Source organism: Camelus bactrianus, chromosome 17 (assembly GCF_048773025.1).
Source record: "Camelus bactrianus isolate YW-2024 breed Bactrian camel chromosome 17, ASM4877302v1, whole genome shotgun sequence".
NCBI lineage: Eukaryota > Metazoa > Chordata > Mammalia > Artiodactyla > Camelidae > Camelus > Camelus bactrianus.
Window position 1 is genome coordinate 60,054,643 of NC_133555.1, and position 14,376 is coordinate 60,069,018.

The window sequence follows — 14,376 nt, forward strand, 5'->3', positions numbered from 1 at the left end:
GCTTACCCATGCAAGGGTTCATCAGTAAACTGGCAATTTCAACTGTCTGTATTTACAAGTTCCTGCTGTTCAACATCAATAAACTCACTGACTGAATTCTTGCAATTCAGCCACACAGCCAAGCACTGACTGCAACTGCAAGGAATGTCTTTGAAAAATTGAGATCAAAGATTGAATACTTGCACTTTTAAGTGTAGATCCATTCACATTCTTTATGACTCTTTAGGGAAGCACAGCAGTGGACAGTCATATAACTGCTATGCACTTACAGTTGGTGTTATTTGTTAAGAAAATTTATGGCAGTTTGAAGACCAGAAAAGGGATTGCCAAGATGACAGAGTAGAAGGACACATAGCTCACCCTGTCCCATGAACACACCAAAAATTATATACAAATACAGAACAATTCACACAGAATAACTCCTGAAATTTGACATAATTTCTCTTACTTTGGAAATACAAGGAAAGCCCCACAAAACCAGGTAGAGGAAAAAAAGAAAGAAAAAGGAAATTGGTGCATGATATGCTTCACAGAGAGAGAGCAGCATAGAAAGAAAAGTGCCCTCACCCTGGGAAGCTCCCTCTCCAGCAAAGAGATCCACAGGGACAGAACAGGAGCTTCAGAGGTTTACAGGAGGCAGCAACAGCAGCTTAGCAGAAAGAACTAAGAGAAACCAGCAATGAGAGTCACTGTGAACCCTAGCCTAAGATGCATGCCAGTGGGGACAGGCTGGGCTGAGCTGCTGGAACTCAGTCTTCCATGGATGAGCCTGGGGAGGGGACTGGGGTTGACTGCACACAGGCAGCCTCAGGAGCCTGGAGTGTGGTGTGGGCTGTGGCTAGAAGAGAGTGCAAATCAATCTGGGTCCCTCCATAGAAAGCACCATTGCATGTGGGATGAGGGGTGCATTGCAACCTTCATAGCTGCCATCTCCACTAGTGCACAGGGTATTGCTCTGCACCAATGTTGATGAGCATTCTTGTGAGAAGAGAGGTGGGGTTCAGTCACAGCCATCTTCTCAGCTTGCTCTGGAGGGGTACAACTGCTGGTGCTTGTCTTCTGGGCAGAGGAGGGGCTGAAACATGAACCGTTACCCAGGGGCCCTGCAACATCACAGGCAAGACTGTCATTCTAGTCCCAGGCAGAGGTGGTTGATTTGCTCTCCTGGTGCATTTGTGGACCTGTGCCTCTAAGACAAATGAGTGGAGATTTGGTGCACATTGGGGATGGGTTTGGCATCAACCGTGGGTCTGTGTACCCTGCTTTTGATTTGTGGTTACCTTGTTTTTTAATTATGTTAGCCCATTAGTATATCTATTTGCTTTAGAATGGTAGTCCTATAGGCTTTAACACATCCTATGATGAATGCAAAGAAAATTTACATTTGGTTTCACTGGGGAGTTCTACCAAACATACAGAGAAGAACACATATTGATCCTTCTCAAACTCTTCCAAAAGATTGAAGAGGAGGAAATACTACCAAACTCATTCTACAATGTCACCATCACCCCAATATCAAAACCAGGTAAATATACTACCAAAAAAGAAAATTATAGGCCAATATCATTGATAAACATAGATGCAAAAATCCCTCACTCCAACAACACATAAAAAAGATCATACACAATGATCAATTTGGATTCATCCCAGGGATGGTTCAATATACACAAATCAAACAATGTGATACACCACATCAACAAAAGAAAGGACAAAAATCACATGATCATCTCAGTAGATGCAGACAAAGCATTTGATAAAATTCAAAACTCATTTATGATAAAAATTCTTACCTAAGTGGGCATAGAAGGAACATATCTCAACATAATGAAAGCTATTTATAACAAACCCACAGCCAGCATAATACTCAACAGTGAAAAGGTGAAAACCTTCCCTCTAAAATCTGGAACAAGACAAAGATGCCCATTCTCATCACTTCTATTCAACAGAGTAGTGGAAGTCCTGGCCACAGCAATCAGACAAGAAAAAGAAATAAAAGGAATCTAAATTCAAAGAGAAGAAGTAAAATTGTCACTAAATGTGGATTACATGAAACTATATATAGAAAACCTTAAAGGCTCCACACAAAAACTAATAAATCTGATAAAAAAAATTTGGCAAGATAGCAGGATACAAGATTAACATTGACAATTCAGTTGCATTTCTTCACACTAACAATGAAATATCAGAAAAGGAAAGTAAAGAAACAATCTCTTTTAAAATCTCATCCAATTAAAAAAAAATTCTTAGGAATAAATCTGACCAAGGAGGAGAAAGATTTGTATCAGGAGGACTACAAAACATTAATTAAGGAAATTAAAGATAACTCAGAGAAATTGAAAGATATCCCATGGTCTTGGATTGGAGAAATTAATATTGTTAAAATGGCCACACTACCAAAAGCAATCATTAAAAGTCCATGAATGATAAACGGAAGAGAGAGTGTGGAGAAAAGGGAGCCTTCACACACTGCTGGTGAGAATATAGTTTGGTACAGCTATTATGGAAAACAATATGGAGATTCCTTAACAGAAACTAAAAATAAACTTACAATATGATTCAGCAATCCCACTCCTGGGCATATATCTGGAGATAACTCTAATTCAAAAAGATACATGCACCCCAATATTCATAGCAGCACTATATACAGTAGCCAAGATATGGAAGCAGCCTAAGTGTCCATTGACAGATGGCTGGATAAAGAAACTGTGGAATATTTATACAATGGAATGCTACTCAGCCATAAAAAGAATAAAAGAATGTCATTTGCAGCAATATGGATGGACCTGGAGGTTATCATTCTAAGTGAAGTAAGCCAGAAAGAAAAAGAAAGTTATATATGATATCACTCATATGTGGAATCTAAAACAAATTAAAAATAAAGACACAAATGAACTTCTTTACAAAGCAGAAATAGACTCACAGACATAGAAAAAAAACTTATGGTTACTAGGGTGAAAGGAGGTGGGAATGAATAAATTAGGAGTTTGTAGATATATGTACTATTATATATTTAATATATAAGCAACAAGTTTCTTCTGTATAGCACAGGGAAGTATGTTCAGTATTTTGTAGTAACCTATAATGAAGAATAATATGAAAACAAATATATGTATGAATACATATATGACAGAAACTTTATGCTGTGCACCAGAAATTGACACAACTTTGTAAACTGACTTTACTTCAATTGAAATATAGAAAGAAAGAAAGAAAGAAAGAAAGAAAGAAAGAAAGAAAGAAAGAAAGAAAGAAAGAAAGAAAGAAAAAAGAAAGAAAGAAACTAAAAAATTTAAAAGAAAAAAGAAGGCCAACAAAATTAATAAACAAAAAGAGGAAAATTGGATTGGATTGTTTCAAAGTACCCCTTTATCTTATTATTTATAATTTAGTCAGTCCTCTATTCAACCATATATCAGTTGGTTATTGCCCCTGACATTCACTGACCTACTTTCTGCCTCTATCGTCCTACTTATTCTTAACATTTCATATAAATTTTATCCAATATGTGGCTTTTTGTGTATGACTCCTTTCACTTAGCATAATCAGAACTACATTCTTTTTATGGCCAAATAATATTGTATTCTATGGATGTACCATATTTTATTTACAAAATTACTTGTTGATAGTCTTTGGCTTGTTTCCATTTTGGGGCTATCATGAATACTGATGCTGTGAATATTTGTGTACAAATTTTTGAATGTATTTTTAAAATTTTCTTGGGCATGACAGTGGAGTTGCTAGATAATATGATAATTCTTTCTTTAACTTTTTGAAGAACTAGCTGCCTTACAAATTGGCTTCACCATTTTACATCTCCCCCGACTCCAAGCAATGTATGAATTTTCCAATTTCTTCACATTCTTTTCTGTTATTGCCTGTCTTTTTTTTTTTTTTTAATGATAGCCATCCTGGTAGGTGTGAAGTGGTACCTCAAATTGTATTAACTTTCTTAGCATTTACAAACTAAGTGATATATGTGTAGATATGAAAGTAGATCCATAGGGACATAATTAGATACATGATAGAAGGAGGTATACAGGCATATCTCAAAGATATTGCATGTTCAATTCCAGACAACTACAATAAAGCACATATCACAGTAAAATGAGCCACATAATGTTTTTGGTTCCCAAGTGCATATAAAATTTATGTTATACTACATTGTAGTCTATTTAGCTTGCAATACTATTATATCTAAAAAAGCAATACACATACCTCAATTAAAAATACTTTAAAAACTGTTAGCCATCATCTGAGCCTTCAGTGAGTCATAATTTTTTTACTTGTGAAGGGTCTTGCCTCGATGCTGACAGATCAGGCTAGCAGTTGCTGAAATTTGAGATGTCTGGCAATTTCTTAAAATAACAATAAATAATAATTAATAGCAAAATATTGATTGATTCCTCTTTCACTTGAACACTTAGAGGCCATTGTAGGGTTATCAACTCATCTAATTTAAATATTATTGTGTCTCAGGGAATAGTGAGGCCCAAGGAAAGAAAGAGAGATGGGGGAACAGTCAAGTCAATGGAGCAGTCAGAACACACACAGCATCTGTGAATCTGGTTTTCATCTCATGTGAGTGGGGTTCATGGCAATCTGAAACAATTACAATAGTAACATCAAAGATCACAGGTCACCATAACAAATATAATAATAATGAAAAAGTTTGAAATACTGGGAAAATTACCAAAGTGTGACAGAGAGATACAATGTGGAAAAATGGCAGTGATAGACTTGCCAGAGACCAGGTTGCCACAAACTTTCAATTTGTAAAGAAAAAACTCAGTATCTGCAAAGTACAGTTAAGTGAAGCACAATAAAATAAGATATACCAGCATATAGAAACTGCCAAACAAATTATGCAAATTCATGATTTTTTTTTCTGAGAAAAAGCATACTCACAAGGTCAGATACACTTTTGTGAGAGGAATGACCCTTTTGAAGTCACTGGCATTGACTGGTTTTTGAAGGATGAACACTATTCACACAGAGTGAGAAGAGAGAGAAAACTCTTCAAATAGAATATTTAAAGTAACATTTTGGGAAGGCAAAATGTACAGGGTATCATTGTGAAACATTGGGTAGATCTACTTTGCTTGAGCAGACAGTTTTACAAGAGAAGAAAATAAACCTGGAAAAATATATAACCATCACAACTAAAATAAGGCAACATAAATAATTAGAGTAATTACATACATTCAATATTTTGAAACAATGCAAGATGATGATAAGTTTAAGTGGCATCATGAGTGAAACATCATAATTAACATGATGTGCACTGAAATTTTCATAAGAGTTTCAGAAAGGGATAGTATTTGAATGGACATAGACACATCCCAGGTTGGTCCAATAGCAGAAGGAACTATTGAGAATTAGATAAGAGATGGGCAAAGCTGTGCCTGCTATTCATTTCTCCCCACAAGCCTTGTGCTGTACCATGATATCCCACTGAATCTGGGCTTTCTGAGGACCCTAGAGCTAAGGTTGCTTCTGATCTCCATGTATTTCCATTCTTTTGAACCCAATTTGGCTACTAGTTACATTATGTTTATATAAACGAAGTGTTTTATGTGAGGGTATTAATTAGCTATGTCAGCACTGGACTGCACCCTGCAGGTCTACAAGCCCTGTACTTGCCCAGCTTCAAGACCTGAGAAAGATCCCAGAGTCAGCAACAGAGATAATCAATAGTTTAATGATTAGGGTGATCTTACACATCTGAAGCAAAGTCCTGGAGCAACATCCTGCCATGTGTGGGAGCTGGAGGGCAGGACATGATGGCAGTCTTTGCTCCTGGTGGGGAAGAAGAGGTTACCAGTCATAGGGGAGTTGATGTCAGGTTGGCTCATTGGTTACGAGGGTAATCAGCACAGGGTCATGCCTCTCACCACCCCTTGGATAAGCATAGTGGTGAGTTCTGATCTAAATCTAGAACAGTCATTAGCTGGGGCCTGGGGTGAATATGAAGGAAGATCAGTCTTATGAGTTGTGTGTAGGTGAAGCAGGCACCAGTCAAGCAGGAGATGTATAGAGAGAAGCCATCTTGAGTTGCCTGACCATACAGCCATCATCAGAGGTACATGTTATTTATTGACTGAAAATAAAGAATCATGGAGTAGTGACATCAGAATTCCCATACTCTCTTAAGGTTATAATTGCTTGTTCTCACTGTATGGGCAGAATCCTTGCCCCCAAGTTTCTGTTGAAACTCAGGTTTCAGGGAAGTGTCTTCCAGAATAATGTTCCTTGTATACAGGAGGTGGAACTGGAAATTAAGAGAATGGTTAGGATATCAGAAAACTAGACAAAATGATGACAAAGGGATGAATATCCATTCAGAGGAGAACATGAGAAAAGAGAGGGGAGAATGGCAATCTGATAGGGGACACTTAAAATAACCAACGTCAGAAAACAACTTTTGGGAGGACATTTTACTTTTCAACAGGAGGATATCACCAAAAAGGAAATCATAAAGTTGGCTTGGAATGTGTGCCATCATCCTAAATAGTCTTAAGACGTGTGATGTGATATGTCGAGTTCTCTGGTGAGTGGAGTGATTAAGCTGTAATGACAGCTCCACAGGGCACAATGTCAGGAACCAGTCCCGATTGCTTTTCTGTTGAAGAGGGCAGTAGGGTGGAGGTGGTCTTCCATTTTCAAGTTCCTTCAATATGCTGGTCCTCAAGCCAGTGCATATGTATCTGGGGCAGCTGAAAAGAAGAAGGATGAAGAAGGGCATTGAAACCCTTTAAAATTGTACTCAAAGAACAAGTGACACTTACTTTTATATGTGACTGACTACAATTTAGTCACTAAATCTAGCTACAAGTCATGCTGGGAAATGTTCCCAGATAAGTACAAGTATCATTTCTACCCAGGAAAGGAGCAGTAGACATTGAATGATAGATAACTGGCAGTCTGGCCCACATCTCCTTTAATAAAGAATCAGTGTAAATCCTCTTATAAACCTGTAGTTTTATGACTCTCAACCCTTGTCTCACAGAAAAGAAAAGTGAGTATCAGAATCAAGAGTAGGCATTTTTGTCCTGCCTTCCTCTGCTCTAACGTCACTTGCTCTCAGTAAGTCAGCTGCTCATTCATAGGAGAAAATATTTCTCAGATGCCAAAAGCAAAATTGATCTATTGTGAAAGAGTTGAAGTGTGTTCTAAAGAAACTTTAGACACTGCTCAGTCCTCGACACTGAAGGCCTTCAGGATGTTATGTGATTGTTATAATTATTTTTGGTTCCTTTAAGTTTGTGCTAGAGCATGGGACAGGTAGCTGTATTTCATTTTAAATATATTTGGATGATGCTATTCATTGAGTAAATGTTGGTCGGACTTAATGCATATCAAGATCTGTGTTAGTCCTGATAATTACTTTAGAAGAGAACAAAATATAGATAAAATTGTGATGTGTTACAGACCCCCAGACACTCATAGTACAATGAGAAGATGACAAGTATTTCAACAACCATCATGAACAACTTTACCACACATACACATGCCACATATAGAATATGTTATGTTATACATGCTACAACATGTATGCTACATATTATATTATACTATAGTGTATTATACTATACACTTTACTGTAGAGGTGAGTAATACATTCTTCCCATTTTCCAGGAGATAAATCCTTAGTAATTTGCATTCAAAGGGAAAGTAGAAGAAGAAATATTTCCACTTGTTTTGGGAAAGAGACAAGGTGTAAATATACTCAATCAATAGGACAAATTATTTGAGGGTACTTCCTTTTTTTATGTGTTCCTCAATACATGTACTTTCTTGCAGAAGTGTACTTGAGCATTTTGATCACTAACATATACATATCATGAAGATGCTGGGTGAAGATAAGTGTTTTAATAGGAAACTCGGTAGCATACTCAACTGGAGAATTCTGCCACTGGCTAGAATGACAGATTCAGTTTAAATGTCTAAGCACAGCACTAAGACGATTTAAGTTTCCCTTTTGTATGTGAAACACTGAGGTCATGCTTCTTACATGCAGCATGCTTGTGGGGTAATTGCAGTAGGTGATCAGGGCAATCACACTACCTGTGGATGGCTGTAGGGGATGGTGGGCACAGAATGCTCTGGAATATGACACGATAGATTACTACTCCTCTTACAATGTGTACCCCCCAAAATAAGCTACTTTTTAGTATTATATATATAATAGTATTATAGATATATATAATATATCTCCTTAGATATTTAGTTTAATTCAATTAAACTTTTGGACAAATTATGCAGTGTTATAGTCTGTCAGAAAACCTGATGTTACAGGTAAATAGAATACAAATTGAACACATTTTAATTCCCTGTGTAGAAAAAATAGAACACTTTAACATGAGAAAATTCACAATTTCAAAATTTTCATATCAATCTTTAAAGGCCATTATCTGCTTTTAGCTTGGGGAAGCAAACAATGAGGGCTTTTGTGATTGAAACAACGTGGTTTCCGATTTTCTCTATGACATATTGTCATTACTCAAATCTAATTTAATCAATCCATCTTATTAGTGTTTTCTGATATTAAAAAGGATATAAAATTACATTTTATTGAATTATAAGTGTGAGTAAAATAGCTATTAATATTTCCTGTGGTTTGATGTCCATGCACCAGAATGCAATTGAACTATTTTATTAAATTCAAAAATGTTTCTGTTTTTGCTGACATTTGGTTTGCACATTCTGTGTCTTGAGTGATGTTCATAAAGTTTTCTTAAGATTTGTTTCTGCCATTGCCACAACACAACACATTTTTATAGTAATACATTCCTTTCGTATTTTAAGACAATAAGATGTAGTATTTTGGAAATATGGTTATGTTTCTAACAATCCTTCCTATGCTCTGGCAATCAGAGGAAGTCAAATTCTGCATTTTCTAAATGTTTATAAAAGCTTTATAGCTACCACAAATAATTTTAATATGAGGGAACATAAGACAGAATAAAATGATGCTGACAATATAAAAAATAGTATACACATATAATATTTTGATAAAAAGTGCATTTAGACAACATAATAATATTTAATTTTCATAACATTCTGGTGCAGGAATGCTATTATCTACAATTGAAGAGAAGTGAGTCCGAGAGGTCAGTAAACATGTTCAAAGTTGCACAGTTTAGATTTCAGATTCAGAACCACACAGTGAATCTTGTGACTCCAATCTCTTACTCGTTCTGCTAGATCATTTTACTTCCAGAAATAGATCCAGGCAGCCCAGATCTATCTCCACAGTTTACTTCCTCAAAAGAAATTTCAGGTAGGCCAAATTAAATAAAAAATTGAACATCTATTTTTTTTCTCATATTTAATTCAAGATCAAACTCCCTCTTCTAAATGTGTCTTTATATTTGACCTTCACTTCAAATCCAAGTGCCTTTTTAAATGAGTTAAATTTATTGTCTCTAGTTTATCTTTTAAACTAAGTAAACAATTTTCAACATCAGCCTCTACTACCAATTGAAACTGGTTAGTAAAAATGACTTTCCTTGTGGTCATATTTTTTAAATTTTGTTTTGATGGGGAGGTATTTATCTATCTATCTATCTATCTATCTATCTATCTATCTATCTATCTATTTATCTATTTATTATTTGTTTGTTTGTTTGTTTAAATGAAGATATTGGGGATTGAACCCAGGATCCTGTGTATACTAAGCATGCACTCTACCACTGAGCTAGAATTTTGTTATAGAATGAAATGTGTCCCTGTATAATTTGTATGCTGAAGTCTAAAACTTGGCTGCCTCAGAATGTGACCTTATATGGAATAAAGCTGTTGAAGGTGTGATTAGTGAACATGAAATCATGGTGGGCTAGTGTGGGTCTGTAACCTAATACGAACGGAGTCCCTGTGAAAAGGGAATATTAGAGCATGGATACACATGGACACAGGGAGAATGCCACGTGGAAATGAAGGTAGAGATCAGGGCAATGCTTCTTCACACCAAGGAACGCTAAGGACTGCCAGAAAAGCACCAGAAACTAGGGGAGAAACCCTAGAAGGAATCAGCCCCACTAACACCTAGATCTCAGACTTTTAGCATCCTAATCAATAAATCGCTGCTTAAGCCATCTAGTTTGTGGTATTATACAGGCCTCATCGGTTAATACATAGCCTTTTCTTTTCTTTATCAAATCCAGTATTCTTGTCAGGCTCTTTCATCTTTATTATGTCTCTAAAAAATTTGGATTTATCATCCCCTATAATGCCTAAAATGCTGGTCTTCTTAAGGATCGTCCTTTATATACAGTTTTGGAATAATATCAAAACTGTGGTTTAAACTAGTACTCATTTATATACCAAAATTGCATATGTCTTCTAAAATCAGGCACAGACTACCCAACATATCTAAAACTGAATTCAGTACACTTGGTGCATTTCCCTATCTTCTTATCTCTTCCCCACCCTCTATTGCTGTAAGTCACTCCTTTGACTCAGTTACTCCAGCAAGAATCTTGAATGAAGGTCAATCTATATTTGCCAACTTCATGTCCTACTTTTAAATAGTACATAAGCCCATCAATTCTATCTCCTTAATAATTCTTGAATAAATCCACCTTTTTATAACCCTTTACATTCTCTCTTGGTCAACTTCAGTACTTTCCTAACTAGCCTTTCTGACTTCTGCCTTGTGTACTTCCCCGAACTCATTGCTGTTCTGTTTAAAGACCCATTCTGTTCTGTAAGATATAATACAGTGTATTGTGACTTTTTAATTTTATTTTTCATTTAACTCAGGAATAATTGACAAATAAATTGAAATTGTGATTCTTTTTTTTATTTATTTATTTTTTATTTTTACCAGTGTTCAGCACAATTTTTCAGTTATTCATGGACATATACACACTCATTGTCACATTTTTCTCTCTGTGAGTTATCATAAAATTTTGTGTATATTTCCCTGTGCTATACAGTGTTGTCTATTCTACAATTTTGAAATCCCAGTCTATCCCTTCCTACCCTCCACCCCCCTGGTAACCACAAGTCTGTATTCTCTGTCTGTGAGTCTATTTATGTCCTTTACTTACGCTTTGTTTTTGTTTGTTTGTTTGTTTTTGTTTAAAGCATTACTGAAGAGAAAGAAAGAGGCTGGAGGAATAACTCTCCCAGACTTCAGACAATACTATAGAGCTACAGTCATCAAGACACATGGTATTGGTACCAAAACAGACATATAGACCAATGGAACAGAATAGAGAGCCCAGAAATGAACCCACAAACTTTTGGTCAACTCATCTTTGACAAAGGAGGCAAGAATATACATTGGAATAATGACAGTCTCTTCAGCAAGTGGTGTTGGGAAAACTGGACAGCAGCATGTAAAACAATGAAGCTAGAACACTCCCTTACACCAAATACAAAAATCAACTCAAAATGGATTAAAGACTTAAACATAAGACAAGATACAATAAACCTCCTAGAGGAAAACATAGGGAAAACATTATCTGACATATATTTAAAAATTTTTCTCCTAGAAGAAATAAAAGCAAGAATAAACAAATGGGACCTAATGAAACTTACAAGCTTCTGCACAGCAAAGGAAACCAAAAATAAAACAAGAAGAAAACCTATGGAATGGGAGAAAATTTTTGCAAGTGAAACCGACAAAGGCTTGATCTCCAGGATATATAAGCAGCTCATATGACTCAATAAGAAAAAAATAAACAAGCCAATCCAAAAATGGGCAGAATACCTAGACAAGCAATTCTCGAAGGAAGACATACAAATGATCAATATGCACCTGAAAAAATGCTCAATATCGGTAATTATCAGAGAAATGCAAATCAAAACTACAATGAGGTATCACCTCACACCAGTCAGAATGGCCGTGATTCAGAAATTGTGATTCTTAATACACATTAATGAGAATAACAGTTTTTAGATGCAGTTCATTTATGCAACACATCTTTCTATTTTTAGCATCTAGGTTTCTTTAACCTTAATGCATTTTGATTTCCATTCTTTGTAATGATGAAACATTGCAGATTTAAACAAATTTTCATCACTGTTTTTATTATCTGTTAAGTTAAAACACCATAAACAAAGCCTCTTTTTTCCCTGTCTACTTCACCTTCAAACCTCCTGCCCCTCCCCGAAAACATGCATACACATACACACACACACACACACACACACAGAGTCATCACTCTCTCTTTTTTTCTCAATTGTGTCAGCAACATGCCATGGATATAGCAAACATATTTCTTGGTTGGTCTTTTTGTGAGTCTGAATGAGGTTCTTATGCATCTGTAAGTGATTGATTAAAAAGAAATTTTTGATTTCATAGATAAAGTGGTAAAATGCTTTGGAAAGTCTTTCAAAATAGCATTTCTAAACTTGAAGTGGAATTTTGACATTTTGGCATTTAACATTTTAAGTTTTATCCATTTATTAAGCAATTTAATGTGTTTTTGTCACCTGGCCTTTTCTGTCTTATTCATATATTTCCAGATGATACAAATTTCTTCCCCAAAGAAAGTTCATAATGGCAAGAATCTTAGTTATATTCTTGATTTTGTGTTCTGTAAGGTTTTATCGAACCATACAATTCTAATAGCATCTTTTTTCTTTTTTGGTGGAAATGGGAGAATAAAAAATCATTTGTATCAGTATAAGTCAAATACTACTTTCTTTCAATAATTAAATATTTTAAGTAAACTGACCTATTAACAGTTTAACTTTTTAATTTTTTCTTGTTCATTTCCCGCCATGAAAATCCCTAATTTTAACACAGTAAGCAAAATTTCCTTGGGTGACTAGATCTTAGAAATTGGAAAATGCATTTGCTCAGGCAATAAGGGCTTTACTATATCAACATATTTCTGCCATGCTTATAAAATCATTAAGCTGACACCTTTGGGAAGATTTTAATTAATTACAAAATGTCAATTAATTGATAGAGTAAAATGAACAAAGGTAACATGGAACAGATTTAGCAGTATACGAAAGAGTTGGATATCTTCAGTCTATGCTTGATAGAAAGTTCTAATTTCCCTATCTTGAGAACAAAGGACACTGGACTTAGACATCTGTTTCCAATTTTGCTGTTAAGGAGATTTGGGCCCAGGTAGGTCACTTAAATGATGGACATCTCTTTTCTCATAAATGAAAGGACAGGATCAGAGTAGGTAATTTCTAAAATTCTTTCCAGCTCTAATATTTTATTTTTTTTTGTCAAAATCTATCAGCCTTAGTGATACATGTTGTCAAAGACTAGAGATATAGAGAATGATGATGATGATAATGATGATTTTGATAATGTCTAATATTATTGAGTGTTATATGCCTGCATTTGATTCCATAATTTTTCTAATAGGGGAATATTACTGCCTTCCATTTTATTAATGAGAAAATTGAGGAAAAGATAATTTAACTAATATGACCAATATCATAAAGCCCTATGCCAAAGTCAATTATTTCAAATATTAAGCTTTATGGAAAGAATATTATCAGTGTTCATCAGTATCCTTTCTGTGCACCAGCAAGACTACATTATTTATCGACTTGAAGATCATTAAGGTCATGTGATTAGCTTTGTCCAATGGCCATGAGTCAAATTTACATGTATAAGTTTTGGCACAAAGCATGGAAAAACCAGCAATGGCTCTGCAGGTGCCTCTTTTTCTGAGATGCCCATCAGGAGGCAGTAATCTCCATATGATGTTGCTTCAAGATGGTGGTACTTTCCTTGTATTCTGAATCACTGAGTTGCTGGTTGTGGGACAGTTCATCTTGCTTCTTATCTGGATACAGACTTTGCTAGAGTAAATTCTAAATCTTTGTTGTTTAATCCACTGAAATTTGGATTAAATCCACACACACACATATATGAGGACATTTAGCCTATATACAAAATCAGGACATTTTCATCTTCAATGAAAGTTAAGGGCATGAAGCTTTGAAAGTTTTCCATGTTATCAATTATTCCAGTATTTCCTGATATAATCAGCCACCTGGTAGTTAGCATTGGCTACCATGAAAACATTCTTAAGCATGAATCATTCTCTCCTGCTAGATTATCTCCTTTTTTCTCACTTCTATCTCTCTTGAAACCTCTTATTCCTTGCTCCCAACTTCTTTTTTCAGTAAATACATACCTTAACAACTCCTCTTTTTTTTTTTTTTTGGAAATACTCTTTCTTTCAAGATTGAGAAATAGTATGAAATATTTGATTTTCAATACTGACGTTTAATAGCAGTGTGATCTCATCGAAGTTATGTCTCAGTCAGATTCAATCTGAAAATGAAAACAAATATGAGTATTATGTGAAAAGGGGTTAGATATGTGATAGCACTTCCCCAAATTGTGTGTATTGCTGGGGTCATAAATTTCTAAAAGGGAGAATTGGAGGC

General features: G+C 35.3%; 1 long non-coding RNA gene across 1 annotated transcript in view; it reads right to left on the reverse strand.

The window, feature by feature from the left end:
* Positions 1–4,903: 4,903 nt before the first annotated feature.
* The window catches only part of LOC141573818 (uncharacterized), a 46,290-nt gene continuing 36,817 nt past the window's right edge, over positions 4,904–14,376 (reverse strand). Inside the window, exons 2-3 of the long non-coding RNA XR_012500159.1 lie at positions 14,121–14,260; positions 4,904–6,713 (exon numbers count right to left, since the gene is read on the reverse strand). This is a non-coding gene — a long non-coding RNA (uncharacterized LOC141573818). The remainder of the gene's footprint in view (positions 6,714–14,120; positions 14,261–14,376) is intronic.